The sequence below is a fragment of the Podarcis liolepis genome (genome assembly GCF_965112155.1).
Source record: "Podarcis liolepis genome assembly, chromosome: 9".
Classification (NCBI taxonomy): Eukaryota; Metazoa; Chordata; class Lepidosauria; order Squamata; family Lacertidae; genus Podarcis; species Podarcis liolepis.
The window spans coordinates 23,021,586-23,039,114 of NC_139564.1; the positions used below are offsets into that span (position 1 = coordinate 23,021,586).

The 17,529-nt window shown below is 43.2% G+C and overlaps 1 protein-coding gene across 2 annotated transcripts in view; it reads left to right on the forward strand.

The window, feature by feature from the left end:
* Positions 1 to 1,536: 1,536 nt before the first annotated feature.
* Positions 1,537 to 17,529, forward strand: part of TET2 (tet methylcytosine dioxygenase 2) — a 73,459-nt gene continuing 57,466 nt past the window's right edge. For both annotated transcript variants that reach the window (XM_083459195.1, XM_083459196.1), the window contains exon 1: positions 1,537 to 1,793. The gene's annotated coding sequence lies outside the window, so the exon portion shown is untranslated. The remainder of the gene's footprint in view (positions 1,794 to 17,529) is intronic.

Consider the following 17,529-nt stretch of genomic DNA (forward strand, 5'->3'; position numbering starts at 1 on the left):
TATGTAAAACTATTCAATATGGTTATGAAATATGGTTAAGAATGACCGTCCACCTGCTGTTTTTTTATATATTCTATAAGCTGCCCAGAGTGGCTGGGGAAACCCAGCCAGGTGGGTGGAGTATAAATAAAAATATTATTATTATTGCCTGCTGTTATATTCTACAGCAAAATACAAATGCTTTAAACGAAAACAATTCATCAACACAAACTGTATCACTACAAATGTGCAAAACAAGTTTCAAAGCAACAAACTATCTCCATGTGTTGCTTCAGTGTTACTCCTTTGTATCTAATGCTTGTGCGTATTTCTTTGCAATACATGTTTCAATTGCACAACGTCTGCCATGTTATCCTGTATTTCCATTCGGTGGAACTTAAGGCTATGGATTGCAATAGGTTTACTCCGAGTATGGTTTAGGAAGATATTGTTCTATATCCATCCTTTTTATTTGTGACCACACATTGACGACATTCCAAAAATGATCCAATGGTTTGGATTAACTTTTCTCTCTTTCCTCCTTTTTCCTTTTTTAAAGTGCAACAAAAGGCAGTCTGTTCTCGTTTTACAACTTCTTAAAAACAAAACGCAGGGTGGTTTTTCAATGAATATGCTGCAACATGCAGTCCAGTTAAACATGCCCGGACCCATTGATCCTACAGGACTGGGCTGATCCCTTCATGACTCTCTCTGAGCCAACGGATTCTTCTGTCTGCAGCAAAACACAAACCACCAAAGAGTTCCGACCTTGATCGGTGCCATCCACGTGCTGCTCCCCGTGCGCTCACATGCCCGGCGTAAACAGGAGGTGGGACTGGAAGAGGAGGCGGAGGCGGCGAGAGAAACCCCGCGGACTTTGGAGAACTTGGGCGCAGCAGCCCTTTAAAAAGCACCGCCGAGCCCGCGCTTCCAGCCAATGGCGCCCGAGCGAGCGCTGAATATGCAAATCGCGGGGCGGGGCCTGCGCCCGAGCCGAAGTTCGCCTTGCCAAGCAAAGCGAGCCATTGTCGGAGAAGCAGCCTCTTGCTGCTTAAAGGGCCCGGGAGTGGGATGCGCGCGTGCGCGCGAGCACGCGCTCGCCCTCCCTCCCTAACCAGGAAACAACATCTGTTAAGAATGACAGCTCCTTGTTTTGAGTCCTTTGTCTGCAACTGTGTCACATTATCGGGGCTGCAGTGCAGCAGCAAGGAAAAGGGCGGATGGGGGGGGGCTGGGAAAACACACAAACACAGACAAAAAACACGCGACTGCTTTCTGGAATTTCCTGCCCTTCTAGTTTTAGAGCCGAAAAACTGATAAAAACTAATAATAAAATCCACCAAACACCCCCACCCCCACGCGCATTACAACGCCACCCTTTCCTATCCGGCTCCCCTGTTAGAACAACCCAATACAGATATCCCAATAAAAAGTCTCCCACGCCTTTGTGTGGGAAAACCCCCAAAGGGGGAGAGGCTGGCGTCTCTGCCAGTAGCCAGTAGCCAGTAGCCCGAGCCCGCTCGCCTGCCCGCCCGCCCTGGCGCTGTTGGGGAGACGGCGAAGCAGCAGCAGCCTCCCCCTCTCCCGCCCTCGTTCGGATGGCAGTCACGTCCGCCGCTGGGAGCGACGCTGGGGCTCCGCCGAGCGAGGAGGGAGCAGACGTCAAAACGGCCTTATGAATATTGATGCGGAGGCTAGGCTGCTTTCGTAAAGGAGCAGAAGGAAGCAAGATGGCTGCCCTTTAGGATTGGTTAGCAGGGAGAGCAGATTGCTTCGGCTGGATTCGGCGAGGCGGAGGGGACTGCTGGAAAGAGGTCAGAGGCGCGCTTCTCTCTCTCTCTCTCCTTCTTCCCTCTCTCTCTCTGTCTCTCTTTCCCTTTCTCCCCGTTCCGAAACGCTCTCCTTTTCTGACCTCCTTTAGTAGCCCGTGGGGCTCCTTGGTGTGACTTTTAGGGAAAGAAACACACACACACAACTCTCCGCGGGTCCAAATGGAAAAGAAATTTACAGCAGCTTCACCAACATGGCTGACAAATAGAAAAATTCGAAGCTATTTTGGGGGTTCCTTCCCCCCTCTATTTCCCCCTGTATGTGTGTATCTTTCGCCTTGTGAACTTTGCTGTTTTAGCTACTTGGGTTTGGAGTGGATGAATCTCTCCCCCCCCCACCTTTGTGTTTGTTGGACAGAGAAGTCGATCTGCTTTAAGTTTTGCTTTTTTCTGTCTTATAAAATTGCCCTTCTTTTTCCTCCTCTTCGTTTCCACGCTACACCCCCACCCCCAGTTGCAGCCGCCCTTTAAACGTGTGTTCTCGCTTACACACGTGCTGAGTTCTTAATCGCGTCCGGGCTTTATTCTGGAAAGAGACTCCCAAGTGGCCTTGGCGAAAGCAAGTTTGCGGAGGGTCGCTTTACAAAAGAAAAAAAATCGATGGTTGGGTTATGTGACCAAAACTTTAAGAGTATATGCCCTTATTAAAAAAAAAGCAACAAAGTGGAAGAGGGTTTGTGATCTCTGGGCAAAAGCAAACTCTTTCTTGAGAGGTGCCTAGCCTTAGAGGGCAGGGACGTTCTGCCTGGACGCAGCGGGTTAGAGAGGCGTGCGTGCGTGCGAGATTTTTAATGTGTGAAAGTGGTTTTTTCCCCCCGGCTTTGTGCTTTTCATGAATCAGCTCTCATTTGGTTTACCGGTGAGTGACAAGCAGACACAAAGGCAGGCGCAGTCCAAGAGAGAGGGCGGGAGGGGGGAAGAGAGAGGGGGGGCTCTGGACTTTTCAGGACGGCAAGGTCAGGGGCGCAGAAGGAAAGTGAAGCCCCCCATCCTGGGGAAGGGAGAACTGGAGAGGACATTTGCTCCCCGGCTTCTTTTCTCTACCTTTGCAATTCTCTGTGCTATCTTGGCTTCGTAATTGCTGGATCCCGTGATGAGAGCCAGTTACTCAATGTGGGTGGTGGGCGGGGGGTGGGAGGACGACGAGGGAAGCTTCCTTATGCCCTTTTAAAATAATTGCCATTTAACGAGATCAAGGCTACTAAACCATAATCTACCAGGAATGGGCCAGTCAAATGCAAAACGTGCCTTCTTGTATTTATTATTTAGCATTAAACCTAATTCCAATCACTCCCATAGGTCATATGTTAGATCTGTAATGGGAGCTTTAATCGAATTGGAAGTGTTTCTTTTTTGCCACTTAGCAGGCTTTCTGCAACAGTACTTGGGTGTACGTTATATAAAATTTGCCTTTGTAAACTGATTGTGGTGGGGATGGAAGGAGCTGATGTGATCTTAGCAGCTTTCCACTGAAACGTTCACTCTGATGATCTCATTTTGAGATATGTTTTTCCCCTCCATGGTGAGTATGCAAATACAAAACCTGATACCATGAGATGGTAAGCAATGGTAGAATAGGACTCGTCTGGCTGTTATAGATTCACAAATGCATTTTTAAAACAATGAAGGGAAAGATGCCTTCCCTCTGTAGAAGAAGGTCAGTGGGTGGTTGTTTGCTAGCTAATAAGGCCATTGTATTTGCATTTTAATGGCAGGCTGACACTCCAGGAAGAGGGGTGGAAAGGAGGAATAGCAATAGCCTTACAGTCATTTGTGGAATTGCATGTGTATTCCGTGATGGCACTTTCAGTTGAGAACTAAAGCCAATAGAACAGAGCTTATTTGTAAAACAAATTCAGCAGATTGGTGTTAATGGTCAAGCATAATGAGCAGGCTTCAGTTATTGGGGTGGGGGGTTGATCAGAAGGCAGAAACAACCCCATACCCAGTGCATGCTTTGGTCTTAAACAAAAACTAAAAAACACCAAACCTCCCCAACACGAACCTGTTGAAACTCCCTTGTGAGTTCTTGCTACTCTTATCTCTGTTAACAAATTCACTCAATTAGCTTGTGTCCAAGCTGCAGCCTGCTTTGAGAAGTAAAAGGGATGTTAGCAACAACTCCCACATTACTCCTCAAAGGTTAATGTGCTTTGTTGACTTTTTCTGGTTACATCAGCGGAGGGTTGATTTTTTTCGTATAAGCTTAAGAAGTTCATATTTCCTCACATTGTTCTATTATTTTTCAGTAATAATAAAAATAGCAGTATGCATTGTTCTCATGCACTGCTTGATATGTTCCCAGATAATAATTGTTGTTTTATTTAAGTTAGTGACACACGTATGAAGTACAGTGGAAAATAGCTGTTTTCTTTAAACAAAACAGTATCCACCTACCAGACCTCTCTCTCTGCAATGGGAAAACTTTCTTCCATAATCATGAACTGAGCCGTTGGTGTTTTGTCAAGAATATTCAATATTCTGAAAAGCTTAAACAAAAAAAATTAAATCCTCAAGTACTGCTGATGGGATTAACCTTTGAAAGCAGCTTCTGCACACAGATTCTCTTTCTCAGCTGGGAACAGATTGGTTGGGAATCCAGTACAGCTTCCATTCACAATATGGAAGTAGACTCATCCTTCCCTTCATGTCAGTGAAATTGGTCTCTATCCCAAATAACAGTCTTGGGCTGCATGCATATTGTTGCACACAAATGTATCTTGGCTTAGGAGCACTGAGCATCAGCATGACACTGGTTTATAGGAAAGCAGGTAACAAGTCAGCACAGTTCATAAAGTTCATTTGCCACATCACATAAATATGGTAAAGGATGCAGGTGGCACTGTTGTCTAAACCACTGAGCCTCTTGGGCCTGCTGATCAGAAGGTCGGCGGTTCGAATCTCTGCGATGGAGTGAGCTCCCATTGCTCTGTCCCGTCTTCTGCCAACCTAGCAGTTCAAAAGCACGCCAGTGCAAGTAGATAAATAGGTACGGCTGCGGCGGGAGGGTAAACAGTGTTTCCGTGCACTCTGGTTTCTGTCATGGTGTTCCATTGTGCCAGAAGCAGTTTAGTCATGTTGGCTACACAACCTGGAAAGCTGTCTGTGGACAAGCGCTGGATCCTTCGTTCTAAAAGCGAGATGAGCGCTGCAGCCTTTGACTGGACTTAACCATCTAGGGGTCTTTTACATTTACCATAAATATATTAACCAATGTTCTGTGACAGATTCTGTAGCATCTTGTACTTAGTAAGGGTAAGGGCATCTAGATCCTGCCTCAGAAGTACTTAAATCTTTAGTTGTGTAACTTGTAGGATAAAACCTTTAGTTTAGCAAAATGTATACATAATATATACTGTAGAGTTAATGACCTTTTCTCTTTAAAAGTTCCATTGTTGAACATCCTAGTGGATGTGATAAGAGTTCTAGGTTACTGCATATCATCAGAATAAACAGTGAACAACTTTATCAGAATGTTGCCCTTCTAGAGATAAAGCATGTTACTGTTATTACTTCTGGGACCTTTCACTTATTGTATTGTTCTGCATATACAAACCGCATTTTTGAAATGAGGTTCCTAGTCTTAGACTTTGTTATGCCAAAAGTGTTGTGCCCTGATAAATTGTTATGGTTGTTCAATTGTTACTCAATTTTGAATGGCAAAAGGGCAATGTGAAGTGACTGTGGCTGCAATCCTAATCTCAGTGGGGCTTGCTTCTAAGCAAACATGTTTAGAGTCATGGTGATTGTCTTGAGTTTCAAAATAATGTGTAGCACTGAAATTGCCATTCGAAATCAGCACATTATTCCTGCAGGACCAACTAAAACTGGTTGCCCTTCTCAAAAGCATCTCTGTCCTCAAGGTTTCATAAATGTACATGTGACAAACTGCACTATTTTGTTGCAGCTTGCCTAAGTGCTTGTTCTGCAGGGATTGCTGTTTTACTTAGGGTGCTATTTGATTGGCACAGTGCAGTTATAACCTTATGGGCTGGACCAACCCATAAATTAGCTGTGCTTTATTTCTATTAAACTTGCTGAGGTTTAACTATGGCTAACTTTTCACACACTGGAACTCATGTTCAGCTAAAAGACTGTGCTCCTAAACACAATTACCCTGAGAATAAGTCTCATTGAACTAATTAAAGGTTACTCCTGAATAGACACATGTAGGACTTCACTGCTAGTCTGGATCAAACCCACTGACTACTTAAAAAAACAAGACAACTTTCCCCAACGTCCATGGCATGTTCACTGTCCATGCCAACTCTAGAGTATTCACATTGCTAATGAAAGATTGAGAAATAATTTCTTTCTTGATAATAAATGCACAAAGGGGAAATGGAATCCTTAAAGTGATGGGGAGTACATTCACTTTTTAATTCCCTGCAAGGATAAGCTAACTATTGGCAAAATGTTCTGTTCAGGGCAATATTGCTGATTTTGAAGAGAGCAAAGAGATCTTTTTCATGTTCCATTGGACAAATGTAAATAAGGTTTTTTTGTTCTACAATTCTGTGATTCTATGATTTACCAGAGCCTCAATTTTTTTGGATTGGAATGTGTGTATGCTGCTGTCAGTGGATCTGTGGGCTAGTTGATTGTTTAAGGGCAGGTAAACATATATGAGACTCAAACAGATATTTCCCACACTCCCCAACAGCTAGATAAAGAAAAACTGTGTCTTTGCTGAGCAACTTCTGAGAAGCAGTTGCTAAAAATTCCTCTCTGTGTGAGATGCTAAACTTGGTTGCTAAACTTAGTTTTCCCCATTATAGTTGAGGATTGTGATAAGATGCAGGCATGATTCTCCTGAGCCATAAATGAGACTCTAGGTCAAAACTGTCACCGTGACTTGGGCCTGGAATCAATAAGAAACTCATGCAGATGATGCAGCATGGATGTAATATACTGCTAGTGACTTCCCACCATGTAGATGTGGGCTGTATGGATGTTGTATTCACTGTACAGTTGTACCTTGTATCTCAGACACCTTGGCTCCTGAAAAAATCGGCTCCTGAACGATCAAACCCCGGAAGTGAGTCTTCTGGTTTTCAAACGTTCTTTCGGAAGCCGAATGTCTGACGGGGCTTCTGATTGGCTTCAGGAGCTTCCTGCAGCCAATCGGAAGCCGCACTTTGGTTTCTGAACGTTTCAGAAGTTGAACAGGCTCCCAGAACGGATTCTGTTCGACTTCCAAGGTACGACTGTACGTCCTAAGGGATTGTCAATGGCATTATAGTAATGAACACTTTGATTACAAAGTTGTTTGGTTACATGCAAGAAGCAGAGTGGCTACTCTGTTTCAATCTTCTTGAAAGAGATTATTATGGCCATGTCACCAAGTAGTAGAAGAAGAAGAGTTTGGATTTGATATCCTTCTTTATCACTACCCTAAGGCATCTCAAAGCGGCTAACAATCTCCTTTCCCTTCCTCCCCCACAACAAACACTCTGTGAGGTGAGTGGGGCTGTGAGACTTCAGAAAAGTGTGACATGGTCACCCAGCAGCTGCATGTGGGGGAGCGGGGACGCAAACCCGGTTCACCAGATTACGAGTCCACCGCTCTTAACCACTACACCACACTAGAGCCATTGCAACTTACTGTAAACTTCTAGGAACTGGAAATCTGTAAGGCCTGGTTGGTTCGTAGCTGCTCTGGGATGAAGATTCTCCATGTTTATTTCACTTATACCCGGCTGTTTTCTCCAGGGCACTTTTGAGCTTGGATATGTAACTTGAAAGCTTCTCCATGGAATTCAAGCACCCAGAGGTGTTTTTGAAAGCCTCTGTGTGTGGCAAGGTGGGCCCTGGTGTTAGATTAATTCATGGAAGGTAAATGTGTCATTAGCTATTGCACATAACAACTAAATATGCATATTGTGCCATGCCCAGTGGTAAAATATTGCTGACTACTAGATACTGGGGCCAAATTATAAGGAACGGCTAATGGCTGTTCCCAGAACACCATGCTTGTGAACTTCCCCAGGGCATCTGCTTGAGAGCTCTAGGAATCAGAAGTGGATTAGATTAGATAGACATTTAATCCAATACAGAAAGTTAGCACTTATGTCTTTATGGGCAGAGGCAGTCTAGATTTACTGTGTCTGTCACCACCCAGAAGAATTCTATGTGATGGCATTTTGGAGTTTCCAAATTCCATTCTTCACAACTGCCATTGCTGCAGCAGAGCCTTTTAACAATGACCAGTGCAACAACTGGGTCAGTATTGGTAGAAGATCAATGCTAGCTCCATCTGTGCTGTTTTTCTCCTTTGTTTTCTTTCTCACTCTTTCCCCCCTTTGTCCACTTTTGAGCCCTTGCTAAGTTTCGAAAAGAATTGGTGGTTCTTTTGAACAATGCTGGAAAACACAATCTCAAATTATTTTGCCAAACAAGATAAACTATTGATTTGTCTTCTTCTCTCTGGCTGCTGTGAAGGCATTTTGCCAATTCTTAATGTTATGACATCATCTAGAAAGGCTATTTGTTTGATCTGGTTCTGAAACGCAGTGGGATGCATTATGAATCATAAAAAACTGACTGCAGTGTGAATCAGAGATGGATAGAAGCTAAAGAGAGATTTGAACATACCTATTATAGCTCTGTTGTAATTTTAATCTGAACTGCAGGTAACAACAAATCCACTTCAGTTGACCTCTGGAAACTTAGAAGTCTTTTAAATTTATTTGAACAATCACTAACTGAAGATGCTACTGAAATACAATGCATCTCACAGATACAGGTGTAGTTGTGAAGATTCTAATAATCAGTGTAAGATTTAAGAAGCCTAAACTGTAAGGGCTGGTGACTGATTTAACCCATGTCTAGTTTACTGATGAAGATATTGTTCTATGAATTGGGAACGCCCCCCTTTAGCCGTGTTACTGTCCTAAATCAGGGTTTCCCAAACTTGGGTCTCCAGCTGTTTTTGGACTACAGCTCCGATCATCCCTAGCTAGCAGGATCAGTGGTCAGGAATATGGGAATTGTAGTTCAAAAACAGCTGGAGATTCATATTTGGGAAACTTCGCCCTAAAGTCATGGATTGGCTTCTGACAAGCTACTCCCTTGGCCTCAACCCCAGCCCAAATGCATAGGATAGCTGCCTTAACCAAGTCAGACCACTGGTCCATCTAGGTTAGCATTCAACACTGGCTGGTGGTGGCTCTCCAGAGTTTAAGGCAATATTTCCCAGCCCTGCCCAGAATTCCTAGGGACTGAACGTGGGATTTCTGCCTGCAAAGCATGTACTATACCACTGATGTAAGTCTTTCTTCCTACTCCCCTGTCTTCTGGATTCTCGTAAGGATTACAACAGTATAGAGTGCAAGAAGAGCTTTGATCTGAACACTCTTGGTTTCAAACAGGAGTCTTTCCCAGCCCTACCTGAAGATGGTAGAGATTGAATCATGGAGCTTCAGCAAGCAAAGCATGTTTCCCGTGTCCCCACCATGGCGTGTGAATGCAGCCAATATTGTAGATATATTCTAGAACAGTTGAGAACGGTTCTTGTTCTTAATTGTTGGCATTTGAAATTGTTTTCCTCTGCACAAGGAAAATGGGACTTGAAGCAGATCTGCAAGGAAATCCAGTTTTGCTGAAACTCCAGATAATATGCAACACTGGAGGTTGTGGCTGCAAGCCTACGCAATAGCCCTGAATACATAAACAGCCACACCGTATACATCATGTAAATGTGGAAGGCAAAGCTCCACACATTTTGCAGAGCTCCACCACCTGCCATTGCCAGGCATGAAAAATACTTACATGAGCGGGAGACTTTGAATTATAGCTTGTAGTTCTTCTGTCAAGAAGGGTGTATCACCTGCCATTCTTGCCCCCAAGCAAATGAAACAGATTTGCTTGGGGTTCCCCTATGGCCGTAATGGTGATAATGTCTGGACAGCTATGACTGCTTATTCACAGTGTGGAATAGAGGACATGCAGTGTGGAGATGTATGGACATGGACTCTTAGGTCTAGTTCACATGTTCAGGAGTGGTCTGACTGGCATGTGTGAATCAACCACTGATGTGTATATATATAACAGGTACATACGTGTTTCTAAATGGAGTCTGTTCATACTTTCATTGGCATCCCATAACCAAGTGATGTCCTTGACTATATGAACCTGCCCTTAGAAATGTTTCGATGTATTGTTTTAATTTCTCTTTCAAATTGTACCCCACTCTTCACTGTGTAATGATTCCAGTGTATGTAACATACACCGCAGATCAGGATCATAAAACCACTACAATGGAAAATTTCCTGAAACGCTAAATAAAATTCCCCATGCCTAATCCTACAGCAGGCAAGACCCTATTAGTGTCTGGCCTCACTACATTAATGTGCTCCAAATGAGATATGCTGGTTCTTAATGTATCAGAGGCCAGCCATTATTACAGAGGGGAGGGTATTCCGTGAAACTGGTGCCACCATTGAGAAGGCACTATTCCACATCACAGTGAATTTCAGCCAGTAATGGGATGCCAAGAAGGGGTTCTCCCACAGATCTTGAAGCAGAGCTTTTAAGAGGTTTAAAGCACGAAAGCAGGAGTTGGGTCAACAGCTTTTCACCTTTTTTTAAAAAAAGGGGGTTTGTGTGTGTATCACTCCTCTATTTGAAATGATTAATTAATTCATATTATTGAAATTATCTCTGTAATGTAGAAGGGTGAGGAAGAGTACTGGCCTGGAGAGGGCTTATTACTTAACTGGATATACTGCTACCCATGCATTTATTATTGTGATAGTGTACACTTGCACATTTTCTGTTCTCTGCTCTAGCATAAGAAACTCTGTGTAGAGCTTGATATTTGTTCATCTGAAAGAACTGTGCCATTAGTCTATTAAAAGTGAGGTGATTGCTTTGTTGACTTGCTAGGTGAGGAACCTACAACAAATATACATCTCTTGGCTGGAATTGCCCCAAATGACAGTTTAGTTCAGGTCTTGCACAATGTATTACAGAGAATAAGTTACCAAGCAGGCAGCAGGATATGGGAGAAAGGCATTTTGGCTGAAGCCGCAGATAGTTAATTCTCTTGTCTAAAATTCTGGAATGATTCCTTTACCCTGCACATATAGCCAGCTAGTCTTTTAGTCTTGAGTTTCTGATTGAAGCTTTTGCTAGAGTCTTGTGCAGAAAGCATGCTTTGTAAAATGAGCCTAAATGCACTTTTTTTTTGGGGGGGGGGTTGATCACACTGAGAGAATAGTTAATGGTCTATACAACTGGGGAGGGGGGATCTGTGGCTTTCCAGATGTTGTTAGACTGCAATACCCAACAGCCATAGCTAACATGGCCAGTGGTAAGGGATTATGCGTTTCAACAACATCTGGAGGAATATAGATTACTCACTCCTGTTACATCACTTCCTTTTCACTAAGCTAGTATATAGAATGGTAAGTGGTGAATAGAGTAAATGGAGATGCTGAGATAAAAAGAGAGAGTTGTAATCCAATAAAGTAATAGTTGTGCTAGAGAAGATTGGATAGCAATGCTAGATTGTGCATATTTCTGCTCCTATAATTAATCCCTCATTTGTTTACTTATTTATGGCAACTCTGTGCCATCACAGAACCAGAGTTCTTTGGGTGGCTTACAATGCTTTATTGTTCCACAAAATCTTTGTGTTTGAAGGGACCCACTGGAAAGTTAGCTGTGGAGGCTGATGTCTCAAGATGAAAGGCAATCTGGGCTCAAATGCAGTACTAACAGGGAATAATTATTGTTTGGGTTATATTTTTACCCTGTTGTTGGCACATGGGAGCTAGGGCCTGCTCCAAAGTGCTGAACTTGAAATGGAAGGAAGCAGCTCCAGTTCTTGAGCACCTCTCATTATCCACTTCCCCACTGTTGACGGGTGGAAGCCTGGGTGAAATAGGAAGTGGGTAACAGAAGAGAGACCTGGTACCATGCTGGTTTGGAGCTACCATTGCTGGCATTGCACAAAGGCTGCTGGTCCCCATGAGCTAAACTTGTCTGTACATTTGGACTAACTGGCATTGACAAAGTATTTGTCTAGCTTATGGATATATGATGTGCTGGCTTGCCTTGCACCAGAATGCTACTATCATGGTAAAAAACTTAGCATGTGGAAGTACCATAATGTATGAGTCCATAGCTGGTCCACTGAGGTGTAAAGGGGTTTTCCTGAAATGGAAAATGTCCACAACTCAGCTTGAAAAATGTGTTGTGCTTATCTCTATCTCTATCTATCTCTATCTTTCTCTATCATCTATCTATCTATCTATAGTTCTACTGCAGATTTCTAATAAGTTTAACACTCAGTGCTTACTGAAATAAGTTGTTTTAGAGGCAGAAACTGAAAGCCCAATAGCTTTATACAGGAAAATAAATATTACCTGGTGACTTCCTACCCATACATTAAATCCAAATCTGTGATGCCAGGTAAACTGGCCTTAGTTCTTGAAATTAGATTTCCCTTTTAGTTCTTGCACTACAGCTTTAATTTTCATTTGTGTCTGTTATAGTTCAGTGAATAATCCCAAATATTTAACTTATTTCAGTGGGAAGGCTGCCTCAGGCCATGGCTTTTTAATGGCAGATGAATGAATGCAAGACTTGAAGCCAAAAGAATACCAAACAGATTTTGGGGGGGGGACCCTCAGTCCAACCTGTCTTTTTCTTGAAGTGCATGCTTCTGTCAAAAATAATTGTACTATGAAGTAATAACCACAATTAAAAGTAGCAGTTAGGGGATAGGGTTGTGGCCTGCCACTTCAATAAACAAGGGGCTCTGGTTTCTTTTATTAAACCTGTATGCTCTTTGACTTGTATACATCACCTACCACATGCAATGACGCCATTAATTAGTTCAGACTTAGCATCTGTAGGTTGCTTACCAGTTCAAAGATAGGACGAGTTCAAAGACAGAATGACTTCTTGCATTGTTCAAACCATATTGACAAGTATTGCCCTGTTGGACTGAAGTTACTTTCAAGTTTGTAGTTTGAGATTGCAATCTTCCAGATGTCTGGGTATAGTGGATAGAGAAACAAAATATATTCAAGCAGAGCTTCATACTCACTGTGCCCAAATGCTGCAACCATCAAGTCTATATATGTGGAAGTAAATACTCATGAACCCACAAGGGACTTCATTAGAAATTAATGCAGGTAGGACCAGGTATCCTATTGGAAACCACTGAACAGTGTCTTTTGTGTGAAAGCTGAAACTTTGAAAATAAATTTCAGTATCTTCATTACAGCAATCAGTATATCAGTTCTTTATTTTCATGAGGATACTTGTTTTAAATTTATTGCTAACGTTCCTTTGCCTGTACTTGAGTTACAGAAAGTTACATCGTAGCTTGTTCACTCCTCATACAGTTCCTTCTGATTTCTTTCCTCGATAGTTGGCACACGTTTTTGTCTTGCTTTGGAGAAAGCAGCTAACTGTTCTAGGAAATGTCTGCCACTCTGATGGGGTGCACACTTTTTTGCAACATTTTGCTCTCCAGGAAGGCCCCGAGATGCATGGCTCCAACTTGCTTTCCCTTCAATGCTGCTCTTTCCATTCAGAGTTTCTTCCGATCCAGCCTCAGTCAGCACCACGTGGACTTTGCGCACATGTCTGACTGTTTACAAACACCCTCCCAGAATTCCCAAGAGCTGTTGCGTAACAGTCTGGCGGGTGCAACAGTTCGCGAGTCGGCAGCGTTCACCCGCAATGGTCTACTTTCCCCTCCATTTTTACTATCGCCCACAGCCATCATAACCTTGTTATAGGCTGGTTGGAGTATTCCACAATACTCAGGGTTCTTTTCCCTCCCTGCTTTTCCCCCCTTAATAATCTCCTTTTGTTTTGGCGACATTCAGCTCTGTAGCTTACAGCAAGGTCATCTGCGGTGAGCCAAAAATAGAGGCTTCACCGCTTGACAAAGAACTGGAACCGGCCAGTGCAAACCTTGTGTGCCATGGGGAGTAGACGTAGTTTCTGCTTTCCGAAAGGACTAATAGTCTGCAGACAACTGCAAACATATGAAAGTAATGCTGGGTGCGTCCTTGCTACTTGGATCTATGGGGGGAAATGCTAAACACCCCAGTCAGCAGTCTTTAACCCAGGCTGCAGTCATGCGCACACACAGTAGGGCTGCATAAATCGCACAGAAGAGCATGCTGTAGCAGATTAGCTGTCCAGAATTCTAGTCTAAACATTTTAACTCTTCCAACCAAAAAAGCAGGCAAACGTTTTGCTACTGCAGTGATTTTCTTGTTACGGTTGAAGGTAAGCATGGTGTTTTAAAGTGCTTTACAGGTTTGAGGGGTGGTAAGGTGGGATGCGGGTGGTGTTGTGGTCTAAACCAGTGTTCCCCAACCTTGGGCCTCCAGCTGTTTTTGGACTACAACTCCCATCATCCCTCGCTAGCAAGACCAGTGGTCAAGGATGATGGGAATTGTAGTCCAAAAACAGCTGGAGGCCCAAGGTTGGGGAACACTGGTCTAAACCACTGAGCTTGCCGATAAGAAGGTCGGCGGTTCGAATCCCCGCAACAGGGTGAGCTCCCGTTGCTCAGTCCCAGCTCCTGCCAACCTAGCAGTTCGAAAGCACACCAGTGCAAGTAGATAAATAGGTATCGCTCCGGCGGGAAGGTAAATAGCGTTTCCATGCACTGCTCTGGTTTCACCAGAAGTGGCTTAGTCATGCTGGCCACATGACCTGGAAAAACTGTCTGCAGACAAACGTCAGCTCCCTCAGCCAGTAAAGCGAGATGAGCGCTGCAACCCCAGAGTCATTTGCAACTGGACTTAACTGTCAGGAGTCCTTTACCTTTTTTTTTAAGGTGAGCAGGCTGCTACACATTCATTGTTGTTTGAGTAGGGTATGCTGTCACAGATTCAAACAGTGTGTCACATATGGCGGCACCAACTTTCAAACACCCATTTCATGCACCCATCTCAGAACATTTTCATTTTAGCCAGCCACTAGCAAATGCTTTTCACAAGTGCAAAGACTATCATGCAGCTATCCTAAGCATGCTTACTCAGAAGAAAGATGTGGAGGCTGCAGTTCTCTTTAATTTCTTGGAGGTCTGTGGTAATGTTCACATGAAGCAATACCCAGTACTGTTTGGGAAGGTGATTCTCCTTTTCTCCGATAACTGCTTGGATCTCATGAGTGATCCATATTTCTCAAGGATGGAAGCAACTGTGAATGCTGGAGACGTAGGCTCACTCATAGGATCCAAGCAGTTCTTGGATAAATGTTTGCAGTAGAAAGAAATACTGTTACCAAAGGTGGTTTGTTGTTGTTGGATTGTTGTTCTTGTTTGCCATCCTCCTCTTGGCACCCCCTGCTTTCACTTTCCTAGAATCTCCAAGAATTTGTGGGCAAATGAGAGTTATAATTTTGAAGTGAGTGGGGTTTTTAAAAACCTGTTTCCTTCCGCTGGTTTTGATGCATCTATGTGTGCGGGGTTGTTTTTGTCTGGTTGGCTGGTTGGTTGTAATTCACTTTGGATTGCCTTGTACAAGATAAAGCAACTAACAAATTAATTAATCAATTAATTAATTAATTAGAACACCCTTATTCAATGGGTCTTGCTTCCAGGTAAGTGCACGCTGAGGTTGTGTCACATTATGGTTAAACCCCACACTTCTTCTATCTCATCTATTGAAACTTTCTTTCTTGATTGCTGAGAGTTCTAGAACTCTTTTCTTTTTGATTTTCCAAATGACATGTTACCTTACTGCAAAAGGAAAAAAATATTGCTGTCTTTTCTAAGGTTCTCCCTTTGTTTTGGTTTGGGGCGGGCCTCGCCTATTTTCCTTCTTATTCCTGGCTTAAACGGTCTGAAGAAATGCAAACTCAGCAGGGCTTAGCAACCTTTTAACTCCATCCTTTTCTCTCCTCTTGCAGTAAAGGTCAAAAGCAAATGGGATTCGCAGCTGCATTTAAAATAGCTTGGCAGAGGCAAATCTATTCACTCCCCCCCCCTTTTTTCCATTTGCCTGGATACATTAGCAGAACATTTAATGTACATGATTATGAATAACATTTTCGGTGAACCCCCTTCAGCTGTTTTTCAAAAGAAAAGCTTCTTTAAAAAAGAGGGCAAGTGATAGAGCTTTGTTTGTGTTTTCCATACAACTGTAATGAGTGGAAATAGTTAAATGTCTCCTCCTTTAAACACTGAAAGCCTGGTTCTGTGCTTCTGCATTTATACTGCTAAATGTCTGTGTATCCTTGTGGTGCTCATATCATTTCTTTGCCTATTGTATATATCAAATCAACCAATGCTGGAAGTAGAAAGCACAGCTCTTGGTCCCTGAATTGACGAGACCTTGCCTTGATGTTCTCTTTGGGAGAAAAATGCCTGGCAGCATGAATTGATTGACATTTGTGGGCCATTTGTGGGCACCGGTGATGAAACTTGCTAGGGCAAAATAGACTGGAACACGCTGGTCTTCGCCTTGCAGCGCAGCTCGGATGTACAAACATTGTAGTGTCAGGGTTTACCTCGAAAGCAGGCGTTCCAGGTCATTCTGATGTCTCGCAACGTGGCTTCGCGCACATGGCTGTAGTGTTTACAAACACGATCCCAGAATTCCTGAGGGCAGTTATGTAACAGCTAGCAAGTGCTGTATCAGGCTCACTAAAATGACCTGGATCACGGATGTTGGCGTAGACTCAACAGAGCAGTTGGGCGGGAGGTGGGGAAACACACATGCTAGGAAAATGCACGTTGGGTATGTGAGCACGTAACTTTACTCATGCAGCCGCTAACTAGCCTGAATAAGCGTTTCAGGCAATTCAGAATAAATTTGATGGCGCTTTCTTCATCATCGTAAGCTTTCGTTTCTTCGAGTGTGTAGTGACTTGGAACATTTTATAAAAGCACAAAAGGCGCTCGTGTTTTGACATATTCTTCTGAAAGGACTTGTCTCAGATTCTTTATTAGAATCTGTTTGCCACTTTTACAATTCCATTTTGGAAAGAACGGGTATTGGTGGAAAATAAAAAAAAGACATTCATTCCACAGTTCCACATACAGATTTCATATGCAGAAGACTTTGTATGCATGGAGCCGTGTAATTATCTTCGTGCAATATCAGTTGTGGATATCAGGGTTTTGCACACTTCCATTTTTAATTATGAAGACTGTGGGATCTGCTCAGGCTAATCAACCACTCAGTATGCCCTACATTAAGTTTGTAAATGTGCCATGAATATCTTAGAAAAGGAAGTGGTGTGTGTAGGGGGAGGGGGACAAATCCTACCACCCCACTTAAAGGGATGAGTAAAAAAAAAAGGACGCAGACTTAGCCAGTTACCTTCCCAATTAAGGACCAAAAGCCTAGGTAAATAGAAGTGGTTTTGCTGGGCCTAAAAACAAACAGTGGGGGCATCAGGGCTGCTGCCTGTAAGATAATGATGAAACTGTTGGCCAAAATGGGTCCTTAATTAGACAAACAGTAGTTATTGAGCTTTCTCAGTGCATGTAGGATGACAATGAAGAGTGTGTGCTGAGCTATTCATGAGACCACATTTTGTTTGGATTCCCACCCTGAAGTGAGTTCAGAATTTTACTTTGCAGCTCTGTTAAGAATGCGATGCATATAGAATCCTTAAACTGATGGTGCCCATGATCGAACTTCTCATGTCCCTTGATGAATGAATGGATTTTCTTGCTTTGTTATCTGCTACATTTGTACCCCACTTTTTTTCTCTAGGGAGCTCAAGGTGGCCTACA